The sequence below is a fragment of the Rattus norvegicus genome, chromosome 2, assembly GCF_036323735.1.
Source record: "Rattus norvegicus strain BN/NHsdMcwi chromosome 2, GRCr8, whole genome shotgun sequence".
Taxonomy (NCBI): Eukaryota; Metazoa; Chordata; class Mammalia; order Rodentia; family Muridae; genus Rattus; species Rattus norvegicus.
In genome coordinates, this window is record NC_086020.1 from 241839699 (window position 1) to 241855094 (window position 15396).

The 15396-nt window shown below is 35.5% G+C and overlaps 1 long non-coding RNA gene across 1 annotated transcript; it reads right to left on the reverse strand.

Moving 5' to 3' along the window:
• Positions 1-3795: 3795 nt before the first annotated feature.
• LOC134486007 (uncharacterized) lies at positions 3796-6191 on the reverse strand. Its single transcript, XR_010064528.1, has 2 exons — positions 6107-6191; positions 3796-4183 (listed from the first exon to the last, which is right to left on the reverse strand). It is a non-coding gene; the product is annotated as an uncharacterized LOC134486007 (long non-coding RNA).
• Positions 6192-15396: the final 9205 nt, after the last annotated feature.

Below are 15396 nucleotides of genomic sequence, written 5' to 3' on the forward strand. Positions count from 1 at the left end.
AAGGCCTATTATTTTTTAAAGAATGGGTATATTCAAAACAAAATAATTTTCAGTTGGGAGGTTGACTCCATTATTAAACTGCAAATTTCATCTCAACCTATTTTGGGATCATTTTTCTGCTTTTGGTCTTGGATTATGTTGAATGTAGTCTCATTAGACTTCCTCCAGTCTAAATTCCTCAGTATAATTTGTTTAGGTAAAAAACAAAAGAGTGAGTTTTAATGTGTATAATGTATAAGCCTCAGGAAAAAAAGTTTTAAATCTCACGTCTAAAAATCCAATAACTTTTTTTTAAGAATCTAAACAGGAGGCGTAAATAAGCCACCCAGCGTGATCCATCCACTACTGTTTGACTGGGAAGTGGATTAAAATCTTAAATTATTGCTGAAGTTATCTACATTAAAGAAAGACTCAAGCCTCAGAGCTGAGAGCAATCACAGCTCTGGTGTCAGCTGTGCTCTTTCCCATGGAGCTAATCTATGCGAGGAATATTTATCATTTAAACAGTCCCACCTCAAAGCCCAGGATGGCTTTATGTTGCCCAAAGAACTTCTAACTGACAGGTAATACAGAAGGGAAGGAGAAGGAAAGAGGGAAGGAGGTTATTCACACTTAGCCCACATTTTAAAATAAAGATAACATTCCAAATTCGACACCAACCCTCCCCCTCCCCCTTTTCCTCTAAAGCACTGTTTTAGTTTAGAAAGATTTTGAAATTGACATTTAAATGGTGGTGGGGCAATTCTCTTTCTCCACCATGCAGGATGGTCTCTGGAAATGTACAATTATGCTGTCATCCCCAGCACTCTGCATTGGACAGACTTTAATTATTAATGTGTTTCCCTCGGAGAATGACTCGATCATGTCACAACTCTAGACAAATACAGCAATGCAAAATCATAAAATATTCACTTGAATACTGCTGAAGTGACAGGAAGTTAATTCTATGAACACTTTTGATATTACCAGAAAATTAGTTTCAAACGCACAAGACTGAAATAAATGTGCTCATAATTTGCTCAAGGGTAACGCTCATCTTGCAATCAGTCGGTGTCTTTTTATAAATGTTACAAGTATTCAACATGGCTTATGATAAAGAGGACAGCTAATGTGATGTATTATTTGTAGACAATGTTTTACTTGTAAACAGCAGGGAGTGAAGAATCGCTCCCTCAGAAATATTTAAACTCCAGTAATATTCTGCTATTCATCATTTTGTTGGGCTGCAGAAGTGCTATCAAAAAAAGAAAACGAAGACACAACAAAAACTTTTTATTTTAGATAACTCTTCCAGCTTATATCTAACAGCTGAGAGGTAAGGATTAAATCTTAAGCTTATTTGTTGGCCAACATTGAAAAATATGAAGATTTATAGTTTTTAGGAACTAAAAGAGATGCTTAATGAAATATTCCCTCTTCTGTCATGGCCCAGTGGTGTTTGCACAGCACATCAGTGCAATTGTTTGCATATGTATTCTCAAACTTGATCAACTAAAGATCTCTTAAAGGCCAACACACCTACGACTTACCACTTTCAAGCACGATCCACAAAAGCTTTGTCCATACACTACTTGATGTATATAAGATCATTAAATACAGATAATTTTCATGAAGAGAAAAGAATTTTTCATAAGAAATTTTTATTATCTAACTTGAATAAGCTTTAATTGCCCCAAATTTTCTGCAAATTTATCATTACTGATCCAAGTTAAGCTCACAAGACATACTGTGACCTTCTTAGAGATGAGTTGTGTATGATGAAAATCTTTAGAGAAAGGGCTAAGATCCTGGCAAAAATGTCACATTCCTAGTGTCATCATGAGTGTGAACTTCTCTTTCTACTAATGAAAGTCTCCTTCCACTTTGGGTGGCCATACACCCTGTCTATTATTAGAAAACAAAGAAGTTTAATTCATACAATTCTATACAATAGAAAATGTTTTGACAGTTTCCTACTTTACTGATTTTATCTTTTTAAACAAGTAAAATTAATATATTATAAACCTCAGACTTTCTAGACCATGTATATATTTATTGTACATGGCATATAAGAAAAATAATATAGTTAGCCTTGGACGTTCCTTTTTGTCTTGTCTGCAAAGATGATGTAATAAAATAACAAGAGAATGTAGCTACTAATGAACCATTAGCAATTTTTGTCTAATCGTTTTAAAGTGTAAGACATAATTTCACCCATTATGACCTAAAGGTATTCCTTAAGATAACAAATTGCACAGGAAGTATGATTTAAATATGACTGAATAGATACAAAGGAATAAAAAGCATGAAATTGAAGACATTTTAAATGTCTTGGATTCAGAAAAAAGATTGGATATTTTTCAAACATGTGCAGTAATAAAGTTTTCCCAGTTAATTGTCTGAAGATCAACATTACATGCATGTATTCTTTTTCGGGAGTGGTCATTCATTCAACCAGTAAGAACTGTGATGTTTAAGTATTGGATCCAAAGTATAGTGCCTGTGTGGCAACATTCTAGCAAGCAAGACAACTATCATGGCAAGAAGGATTTCCTGTCTCCAGTTAGGATGGGGAATGTTCAAGAAAACCTCACCTAGCTGTCACAGTGTGACTGAATGTGAAAGGAGACAGAATTTAAACTATTAGAATGTTTGGATTAAAGAGATGGGGAATTTTAGCAAGTTAAGGAAATTATGGAAGGATCCACTAATAATGTAGCCTTAACAAGATAAAATGATCACTAGATATTCATGAACGTAATGCCAGATACCAGGTTAGGAATGGCACTATTGCCAAAATATGGGGCAAATTCAAATCCAGTACCTTTCACATGAATCAGGAGCTAAAGGAAGCCATCTTCTGCCACTAATAAACCAAATTCCTGTGTTAACAAATACAATTATTTCTACATGTTTCTGAAAAACCAGGAGTTTCGTTTACATTGCTATGTATATTTCTTCAGTCCCTGATATCTCCTAGTTATGCCAGTAGGTATTGTTTATAATTTAATCAGGTCACCAAGGAAACTCGCATGAGTACTGAGTGCGATTATTTCTAATGAACAGCAGTTTATGAACATTGAGCCATTCTCTTTTCTTCGGATCTCTTTTTCATTTGTCATCTGAGTAAGCCTACATGGTTGGATTTAGTTTTATTTTAATTACTTAATTAAAATAAAGATGAATCAGATTCCAATTAATAGTTCAAGTTAATTGATTTGTTTGTTTGTTCTCAGTGTTTCTAACATTTTTCCTTGTCAATTCTTTATCTGACTACCGTTAATATATCCTCAGAAAACCAAATGGGCTAAATCGTCACATGAAAAAAAAAAAAAGAAACCTCATGAATTTGTACTTCGATTGCAAACTTACCTCTCCAGCTGCCTTTTAGATATTTTCTATGAAATAGATCAACGTTCTTTCTCTGGTATCATCCCAAATACACACTGTCTATTCTGAACCTTCCAAATTAATTCCACTTCATTCTCTCTCTTACTCAAATGAAAATACGAAGTGCCATTTCTGATTGCCTCTGGACAGTCGTCCGTCTTTCTCCAGGTCCTTAGCATGCTAACTGTAAGAGGTAGCCACAGCCTGATCATTTCTCCCAACTTGTACGTATCCTTATCTGTGTCGGACATCTGCTATTCTTGTTTCTCGCCCTGCTTTCTTTCCGTGAGTTGTCAATTATTTGTCACGGTGGAAACACGAATCAGATGCTCATCTTTTCTTCCACAACTACGTAAAAACACCCATTTCTCTCAGAACAACGGCCGAAAACCCCTGGATCTTTTTCCGCATCGAACTCTTATCTTAGATAACTTCATGTTTACTGCTTGGGGAGGCGCCCAGAGAATCTGTAGTACACTTATTCAATCAAACATCAATCTATGTTTTTCTTTGAAGGATTTTTGATGTGATTATCATCTGAAGTCAGATGGTTCTCAGGGAAGAGGATTACTCTGGATAATCTGGGGATGGCCCAGTCACTTGAAAGGACTGAAGAATAGTATTGGGCTTTCCTTGAAGAAGAAATTCTGCCCACGGATCACACTTCGCTTCCATCCCGACACATCCCAGAGGAGCCTTTCATATTCCAAAGCTCCTAGTTAACAGAAGACTTCTCATCACTCCACACTTTCTTACCCTTCTCTCCTCGTTGTGTTCCATAGAGTTTCTCTTCTTGGCGCTAAAGAGATGGGACCTACAGGATTAAAAAATACTCAGGTAATTCACCAAATATTAATCAGTGTATATACTTATGTCCTATGCTTCCTGTTTAGAGATACTTTTCCAAATTCATGTTTTTGAGTCATTTAGTTTGAAATGAAGGGCACTATAACTTAGGGCAATTTCTTCATGTATTTTGAATACTAACCCTCTGTCAAACTCTGGGTTAGTGACTCTTTTCACAAGGCTGCTGTTTCGCCCTATTGACAGCTCCTTACAGAAGCTTTTCAGTTTCATGGGGTCTGATTTATCAATTATTGATCTTAGAGCCTGAGCCACTGGTGTTCTGATTAGGAAATTGTCTCCTGTGCCAATGCATTTGAGGGTATTTCCCACTTTCTCTTCTATTAAATTTAGTGTATCGGTTATATGTTGGAAGTGTAGGGTGATGAATATAGATATATTTGCATTATACCTTTCAAACAATAAGGTTTCAAAAAAACAGACAGATACATGAAAAAGGCACTGATCAGATTATGAGGAGCACATGTGTTTACAGAACACATTCTAGCATAAGTGGTCACAGTCTGGTTAGGACTGATTTCATTAGGAGATTTGGTTGGGTTTGTTGACTCAAATACTCTTACTACTTTATATCTTGGTGAGATACCATGAAGATGACATATTTATTGATTTGTATTATTTAGGAAATTTCAAATGCATTCGGTAAGTACATTTATTCTCATAAAATATACAGATGAAGAGAAAAAGAAGATACCACCCCATGTGTACATAGGAACCAACTTCTCTGTGCTCCAATCCATTGGTATACTTACAGTGTTTTTTAACTACACATGTATTTTCTAGCATTTGCCATGTTTAAGTTTGTATTGTATGTTTATATAGCACCTGTATTCATTACTTATTCAGCTTGCTCATTGTCTACTTTGATTTGACGTAAAGCACTAAAGGATTAATATATTCATTCACTGATATGTTAATGAGTCTTATAACGATGTGTATTATCATCGAAATTCCAGAGTATGTAGCCTGAACTACATGTACATCACACACACACACACACACACACACACCACGTATACAAACGCTTCCAAAAACATACATATGCACATAATGCACATACATATATATTGTGCTGGCATTCTATGATTATACATGATAAAATTATATACTGTGTAGTAACTGTGGTTCTCATGTCGCATGACTGGTAGATATGTGTACTATTTTATTACGTTACAAAGTTTTATATTATAGAATTTAAGTCTGTGTGGAGCTGGTAGAATACACAAATATATATTAACTTATTTAATGTTATGATGATATAAAATGTTATATTTTAAATTAATCCTTTCTTTATTGCATAATAACTCTAGCAAGCTCATACACCTGAAACACATATGCACATGGACACATACCCAAAAGTGACTTCTTTGACTTGATATACCAACAAAGAAGATAATATAATTCGTTTAAATGAAGTATTTCTCTCTGATGTGTATATATATGTATATATATACGTATGTATATATATACATGTGTATATATATATACATGTGTGTATATAATATATGTATACATGTGTGTATATATACATATGTGTGTGAGTGTGTTTGTATGTATGTGTGTGCGTGTGTGTGTGTGTGTGTATACTATTTTTAGGCATACATATATGCCTCTTATAAAAGCTATCATTTTGCTATGTCTTACAGTAGTATTATATGAATTGAAAATGAATGACATCATAAGATGCCTGGGTTTCTTTCCAATCCGTTTTCAAATGACCCTTGTGGGTAGTCGAGAATGAAGATGAAATCCATAATTGTGCGTAGATTGGATGATGTAACCTGAAATAAACAGTCATACTCCCTCCACTATTGTCAACTTTTGTGTCTTTATAAACTGAGAGAATAAAAAAGTGTTGAAGATAATTTCTTACTAATCATTTAGCAAAATTAGAACTCAGTCATAATCCAGATGAATTCTTCAGTGGTCAGAGAGGAATATCACCTAATTATGTATCTATGGGAGAAAAAATAAATCATTAATAAAACAATTATATGTAAAATAAATGTAATAAATATATTCAAAATATATGATATATTTATAAACATAAATATAATTATAGTCATGAAAATAAATATAAAAATATAGTAACAATATATGTCATTTCAGTAAGATCTACCTTAATGCTTTATAAAAAAAATTACTTAATATATGTCTTAATTTTTTCACGCTATTATTAACTAAAGCCTAATGACCAGATTATCTTAAATACAGGACCTTCAGTATGAGATCAAGCTCCGGCATATTTAGGTTTTTACGAGGACAAGCTTTCAGGTTTTATATAGTGCCTTCCTTTCATTCTTCATTTTGTGTATTAACACAGAGACCTAGATTGCTATGTCCTTAGGAAATGTACTAACTCCATCCATTTGAACTTTGTTTTGAAACTCCCCTGTCCATGTGAGCTTTTGTTTCAATACATCTGAGGCAACACATATATTACACCCACAGCAATATGCAAACATGTGCAGATGTGACTCTCTTTCTTTGAAAGGAACAATTAGAGGAGATAGATGCAAACAAGATCTGCAACATTTGTTTCACTAGCACTGGTATATTGATAACTACAGATGGAAAAGTGAATCGTGAGTATCAATATATGCTAACATCTCTAATTTGAAGAATATTCTAGATATTAAGTATTCTAGAATTTAAGTATTAAGTACTAAGAATTTAATATGAAAATTTCAAAACGTACTAAATGAACATAAAAACTTAATGTAGGACAAGTAATGTGTTGGAAAACAATAAGGACAAAATCTAAGCCCGGTTTTACAAAGGTTTGTCTGATGAGTGACAATTAGAAAGGAAATGTGCTCAGATTTTTAATATACAGTGAATTGGAATAGAAATTTGGTAAATTAAAACAGTTGTAGTATTAAAAGCTTTAAGATCAGAAAATTTCCAGAAATGTTTAGAGACATCAAATTCCAGATCTAAAAGACCGGAAAACCAAAAGTACAAAATAGTAAAATTAATTAATTTAAGCTTAACATACAATTAACAATCGTAAAGTCCTAAGTGCATCCAAATTATCCTGAAAGCTTATCTTCATAGAAACAATATTAAGATGATGGCTAATATTTTTAGGAAAATGTTTTGAAAGCAGATTATGATATAACTATGTCTTTATAGTGAAAACCAGACTATGATACAACTATATCTTTCTTTCTCTCTTTTTCATTCTTTCTTTTTTTTTGCATAGAATAGACTTTATTCAGGGTATGGGGAGGGGACTTGAGTGGGTAATAGTGACAGAGAAAGGCAGGGAAAGAGAGAGAGAGAGAGAGAGAGAGAGAGAGAGAGAGAGAGAGAGAGAGAAAGTAGAGGAGTAGAGGCCAGCCATGAGCAAGTGGAGAGAGATGGGGAGGGGAATGGGGAAAGAGGGGGAAGGGGCTAGAGGGCAAGGCAGGAGCAAGAAGGCAAGAGAAAGAGAATATCTTTATAGCACTGGATTGGGGAGGAAAGCAGGAAAGACATTACAAAGTGAGAATAAGCAAATGGTGTTTTCTAATAAAACACTAGAATGCATGTATACTGGTGGGATTGTGATTTGGTAAAATAACATTGAGAAGTCATATTTAGACAATACAAGTTATGGCTAAAAGGTGCAATTTTTCGGTAGTTTATTTTTCATAACTTTTTAAAAACTTTTTTTTGCAAAAGTGGGGATATATGACCACCAAAATACAGTCATGCGTAAGCATGCACTTAGCTTCATTCTTTGTACCCCTCCTTCATGTTTCACAAAGGTCACTCCCCCTACCTGAAAGCCTTAAAAGCTGTAACGTTAAAAATAAAATCCCTGAATTTTACACTTATAATTAGGGTATTTTTGCCCATTACCATTTCATGTGCAATAAAATATTTCAGAAAGTACTATTCTTTCTGTTAACGAGGTCAGGTAGTCTTCTACAACTGGTCAGCATAGATGGGTCTCTTCTTTTAGCCATTTTTAAAAATAAAGAATATAGGAGTAATTGTTGCTCTGAGAACGGCACTCTGATGCCAAGGGAAGGCCTTCTTCATCAGAGAGATGATGCTTTTGGTATGTTTTCAGTTAATTCAAATCAGGTGAGTTGAATTAAATGAGGAGATTAAAGAAAGCTGAATTTGAAAAGTTTGCATATGTTTTTAAAAAGCTTCTTTTGAAAGTATTACTCTGTGTTCCCGAAATAACCGGAGTTGGGTTAAATGGTTATGCTTCCAAACTTGAAACTTATGTAATCACGGGGATGTGGACATTAAGATGACTGAGTTGTGAGTGTAGGACTGGGATGTAGATCCAGGTCCATGTCAGTACCGTGACTTGAAATGCTAGTTCTGTTTTCAGTGAGGTCAAAGTTTGAAACAGATCAAGTGAGTAAATAATGAGGACCCTATCCTAAGGACTCTTAGTCGTTTAAAAGGGTGAAAATAGATTATCGCCAATTAATAAAATCTAAAGATCAGCGGCTCTTTCTTTTGTTGTTTTTCCTCAGGTGGTGAAAATGAGGACCTCAGGATTCAGCAGGCTTCAGGGACGACACTAAAGTCCCATCTTTATAGGCTGAAAGGACAGCACTTTGCAAAGGGAGATATCACACTATGATATGATATCATAAAGACCCGCCTTCATTCCATCAAGTTTAAAGTGCAGGTAAAATCCGAGATTTAAATGACAGGAGGCTTTGCCATTTATATCTGTGCACGGACGACTGAGTGAATACAGGTAAGACTAGAGATGAAGGCTTGAGAATGAGACAAAATACTACCTGGGTGGCACCGCACTAAGTGGCACTGACTCATAGAATTTGAATGACCCAATCTCTCCAGGATACATCACTGTATCCAAGTGGCCCATGGAGACCAACAGCTTAACTAAATCCTAACTCGTGATCTGACTTATCCCATTTCCTGAAAGAGCATATGGTGGAAAGTTATCGTGACAAATGAGTGTCTCACTGCTGTGCCTGTCCTTGAAACCAACCCCCAAAATCCTTCCTCTGTCTCTTGTATGGTTCTGACTGGATGTACAAACACATGCAGCAGTCTTACCAGTCAGTGTGGTTTATCCGAAACCCTTACTTAGACCTTCTCCTTCTGTTCACTGTTTATCGTTTAGCTGACTTTTCTGACTTTGACAATTTGCCATTAAAACTAGGCCAGTGAATACCATTATTCCTTTGGTATTGCCATCGTAAAATAACTGAAACTGGGTAGGCTGTAAAACATGGCAACATATTTTCCACAGTGCTAGAATGAAGTTCAAGGTTAAGGTCCTCTTGTCTCTGCTGCTCAGTAGAGCTGCCCTCTGCTTTTAAAAGGACTCATGGTGACTACTTCATCCTCTGATTCTGTGTCCATACCTAGTCATGTGGATGAATTGGCAAAATGGCATGTAGACTGTGTTCTCCGGATCTTAGGTTGCTAACACTTTCCATCCAAACATCTCTTTCCATTTCTGATTTAAGTATCGAACCTTGCCAATCAAAGTCATTTCTAGGCACGTGGAGTCATGGTAAGTTTGAGATTTCAGCTCAGTCCAGTTAGAACTGCTATAGTCATCAAGGTTTGAAGTATAGTATTCTCCTTTCTCTCTTCCAGTTGTAGAAGGCAAGAAGGCCTTGCTTTTTATGCTTTTAAGGATGGTCTCTGGCTCTCACATGTAGCTTAGCTGCATTACTGATCAACCAAACCCTAGCATTGCCTTTTTCAATATATCAAGAGCACCCAGCGTCCAGTTTCATAGTCTTCATTTTACTGCTTCTTCTGCACCTTTCAAAAGCCTGTGTTAACGTAGCCTGCAGTGAATTCTGTATGCCAGTAGCCTAGTCCGGTTTATAACCAGTGACCACTGTAACAACGGCTTTACTACATGTATGGTGGTTTGGTTGCAGCATCTCATCTGGGATCTTTGAATTTCAAATGGGAAGGTCCTCACTGATAGCCAAACAATTGGTGATCCTTCTTCAAAAATCTCATTTTTTAAATCTATTTCTAGGACCACTACCACTATTCTTGTATCAAAATGTCTATACAGCAAACTCCAAAACCTAAATTTGCTAATTTAAGAGAATCTTCTTTAGTATTGGGATTAGCTCTTGATGGATAAATGTGGGGTAAAAGAGAACCGATTTTCTCCTAAAACTCGTATCTAAATGTTGAATATAGCAGGCAAGCAATCGTCACTCTAGATACAAGTCATTTTAGCATTTAAACATCCAGTAGACTAGTGTTAACGTTATTTTCTTATAAACTACTTTCCTGGAAATCTTAATCTGAAGCAACGCAATTCTAAGTGAAACCTACAATAGCCAATTCCAAAAGGATTTGATTTTTATTATTTTAATTTATTTAAAATATGAAAACTTATTTTTAAGAATATTGTATGAAGAGATTGGAAATAGAAAACACTCTATTCCTGGATCCTTGTGCTTCTAAGGTTAATCAAAAATAGCTACAAAATCTTGGAACATCAATTTACTTGAAAGTTCTCTCTTTGAAGAGAACTATCTAATGATTAGAAAAACATTATTATCTATTGCTACTCCCTGTGAAGAAATGACGAAAAAAAGCATTCAGTTCTATTGCTCCTTTGTGATAGACTCACGCTATCAGCAAGGATGAGGGGGGAGAAAGCAGAGTAATTAAACATCTAGTCAATTTACATCTAGGCATAACACTGCTACCCCACACAGATTCAAGATATAGAAATAATATGGTGCAGGGTTTTCCCACCTTAAATCTGTTAACTTTTGATCTTTGAAGAATTAATTAAACATCTTCAAGAGGCATGCAGCTTTAAGTGATGGATTCCGGTGTCTAGGTGATCATAGGAGTGAAGAGGAACAAAGTTAAAAAGGTTACCATGCTCTGAGTTCCTTTTAAAGTTCAGTCTTCAGCAGGAGTTGTCTGTAATGCAGAAGCTGTTAAGAGTCACTAAATGCCCAACCTCCTCTGCTCAAGCAGCAAATTCCTTTCATATTCTGCTTATGTTTCATATCACAGACTTTAGGCTATGTTCAAATTCTGTTTATATTTAGTGATCATACTCTTCAAGATGCTTAGTTAATTGAGTTTGCAGTTCTTAAATTCCAGGTAGTTCCTGGACTTTTATGAATTAAATGTTTATTACTTCTGTTTTCTAGGGGAAAGATCAAATGGTATTTTTTTTCCTTGCATTATTTTGGTTGTGGTGTCTTCTAGCTTTTAACCTGTAAATTTACATTATACAGTGTGCACATGCCCCTGAGTCTACATTTTAAGTTTACAATTTTGCACTTCACAAGGCTTCAGTTATAGAGCCTGTTTGCCAGGCATTCTCGTATTGATATGATCCTAAATGCTGTTTCTCCTCTGTCCCAACAGATGGTAAAGTACTTCATGAAGGAGATTGCTTGTCCTGTCTCCTCACTGGTTACTAGCCAAATAATAATGGAAGCATTCAGATTCAAACCAGTTTTCAATTTTAATTCGTGAAAGGCCGATAATGAAACCCTGCCCTTCTTTCTCTCTCTGTCTTTCTCTCTCTGTGTCCCTCTCTGTCTCTCTCTATTTCTCTGTCTCTGTCTCTGTCTCTCTCTCTCTCTCTCTCTCTCTCTCTCTCTCTCTCTCTCTCTCTCTCTCTTTGTAATTTATACCTGAAGTGGAAAATCCCAGTGATCTTGATTCCAAAATTTTAGGTCAGATCACAATACTTTGGAGAGTAATTAATATTAAATATTGCTTCTAAGCCTCATATTACCAGAACTGAAATTCATAAGAGAACTTATTTAATGAAAAGCCAAAAATTCCATAAGCTATAGATTTTCCTGAAAACATGAAACAATGATAATTATTTCACTAATAAAATTTTGGAGATGCACCACATAAGTTTAAATACATTAATGCCTGCGTTATTTCCACACAAGTGCAGAACGCTTGAATGAGCAAAGTGCTGTATCACCATAAACAAGGTGATTATTGATTTGGACATTTGTATGTAACAGAATATCGGTTAGGTCTTTGAGTCTGATCATCTAATTCTTCTTTTTCATTTCATCCTAATGATTGCCAAGCCTGTCATGGCTTTAGTGGGGACAAAGTGACATGGTTCCTGCTCCTGGGACAGGGCCCTTAGGTGTGAGCCTCCACGTGGGCATAAGGCTTGTTTATGTAATAACATACATATTTTCTGGAACCAATGCTAGCAATGAAGGACTCTTCTGAGGAATGTCCTCTCTCTTAAGGTTAATGACTTCATGATAGTTAGAAACAGCAGGAGTCCATGAGTTGAGGGTGTGGCTATGTCTGAGCAAAATGGTAAACCATGAGACCTCCAGGACAGCCGTCAAGGCTACCTGCAAGAGCTCTAAATGCATGAATTCAAACCTATATAATTTCTCATCTATGAAGAAGATAAGGATGCAATATGAATTATATGGGGGGCTTTGCAAATCTAAAAGAACAAAATCAGCTGTGTTGCATATAACAATTTGTTAGAATCTTACTAAGATAAAGAGATTTAGGGAGTGGTGGCTACAGGAGATCCCAACCAGTTAAGTATTTTTGTTTATGCTTACAAAGGCAGATAGTTTCCAAGTTCAGGATCAGCCTAGGACAGAGCAAGGTTAGGCCCAGGCAGTGTGGAAATGGTAATTTCAGGGCAGGGGTCCAACCAATTAGCTTATACTCTGTTCTGAACTAGGGCAGACAGATTACTGAATTCTTTTGCAATGATAAGAAATAATGTATGCTAGCTTTCTCTTAAGAATGACAGGTCTGGGATCTGGGGATGCTCATTCATAAGGTAATCAAAAAGAAACCAAGTAAATGGCTGGATTGATATGTAAAATAAAAGACTGGACCTGTGTTCTGCAGGAGAAGAGCTCTCCAGATAACTTTTTAGGATAAAAAGAGAACTTCTTGGAGAACTGCCACAGAAAAGCAGGACGTGGACAGCAAAGTCTCTTGGAAGAGTAAGCAAACAGCATGTGGACACGAGATCTCCAGAGAGAAAGCAGACTGGAAAAGCTGTATCAAGCAGAACACAGGTCATCGTCAGCTTGAACCCACGATTTGACTTTGAGTCAGTTTTTCCCCCTCTCGCAGACACCCCTTTCTCAGATCCTCACCTTAAGCTGAGCCTGGTCCTTGCAGGTAATCTTGAGCTGATTACCATCTATAAACATTACTAATATCTTATTTTTAAAAACATATTAGTAATTATTGAAAGAAATTGTATAATGGAAAGGAAGTCATATAAAGGAAAGAAATTATATCATGGAAAAATATCATTGATCATGAGCTTACTGTAAGATTTAAATAAGCTCACGGATGAAAGTGTTCAACACATGGCCATGATGTATCAAGGGAAGAATCAAAGGTCTTGAGTTATATCAGAAAGAACTGCAGAATCTATGAAGGGCTGCCAGATACTTCTACATCTGTTTTCTTCTTTGTGCCTTATTCATTTCTTGTAACTTCCACACTCTGGCAACATGACTTCCATTTCCATCCAAACATCTCTTTCCATTTCTAATTTAAGTTTACAGTTTGTAGAAAGTATAGTCTGTCACACTACTTGAAAAGCATTCATTGATTTGGATGTAATTTCTTGAAGTCCTAACCTTTACTGTGGACAAATCTGAAATGGGAATTAAATTGTCCCAAAGCTGTAAGACACACCACTTTTGTGGTGCTAATCTTCACCAGGTTTCAAACACGTATATTAATTGAACCATAGTCTTTGAGTTACCTATCGAAGGCATCCCGTACTCTACACTCACTGAAGGTTAGCCCCTCGGGTTATATCATACCATTGGCAGTATTGGGATGTTTTGTTTTCATTCACTGTGACTTCATTGGTAGCCATGTATACTTCTTCTCAGATTGATTCCTTATATCCATGGTTATTTAAGACAGCATCTAAGTATCTCGATTATTTTACATAGGACAGTAACAGTCATGTTAGTGCTAAAAATGCCTTCTTATGTATCTTCAGAGGAATCCAACAGACATTTAAATATTAAATGTGAAGGATAAGCTATCTGCCCTTATTTTGAGAGCTAGTGATGTAATCAGTGTTTAATTATATACATTGTAATAATCTTTAGTGAATTTTCAAATGCAATTAATTTTTTTCAACAATTTAGATAGAAGGCACAAGAGGAAATTTGAAAATTATAGTTTTATTCATAATATTTTACTGTTTATAATTTTTAGCCATTATCAAGACCAAATACTTGAATATGATTTAAAAAACTACATAAGATGCACAGGAAGTTTGTTAACAATTGTGTTAAATAATACTCTGCTAAAGATTGAATATCAAAATCATCTCTCCAAACATCTAAATGAATAATCTGACACATGTGGAATCCTTTACCATTGGATCGTATATAATGATAAAGTAAACCAACGGTTACACATCAGATTCTGAGTATATGAAAAAGTTATTATTGAATATGTTGAGGTTACCCTCCACTTCCAGCATAGCTATAGCGATTTGTTCCAGGCCTGACAGCTATCTCATATTGTTAATATTATGCCTGCCAGGCATTGATACAGAAAAGTTATGACTTGGAGCAAATCATGCTGATCACATATCTTCTCTGTGTTCTGTGTGAGATTTGTTAATCTGAAGAAATTCCACAGAGCTCTACACAGGACCCATCAAATTAAAAATCAGTGTGAACCGTCAGGTCTAAAATGGATTGAGTCGGAGCCACCACTGGGCAGCCCTTCTTGCACCTGCACATCAGCTCATTTTGGTTTTTGTGTTTTTCTTTTCTATGTTGGCAGAGAAATATTTTGGTGGGTCAAATCCTCAGACATTTCTGAGCTATGTATCTGTTCTAATCAGTATTAGGGTGTGTGTTCAATAAACCATTCATATCTGACTGAGATTGGTGTTGGTAGGGCAACTCATGGACCCCAACACAAAATACAATGAAATTTTTCTGTCTGAGCATGTGAATTTTGAGGAAGAAGAAATAGTTGACCAAAAGAAATATCATTAATGCTCAATATAATTCTTAAGATGAAGGAGAAATGTGGTAAAATAAAACAGAAAAACGATAAGATTCAAGACTAAGCACAGTGATATTTACAAATGATGGTCTAGGAATTGAGTTGGGTAATAATTTTAAGAACATGTTGTTAAAAACAATTGATATCACCATTAGAAGATGCAGTACGTAT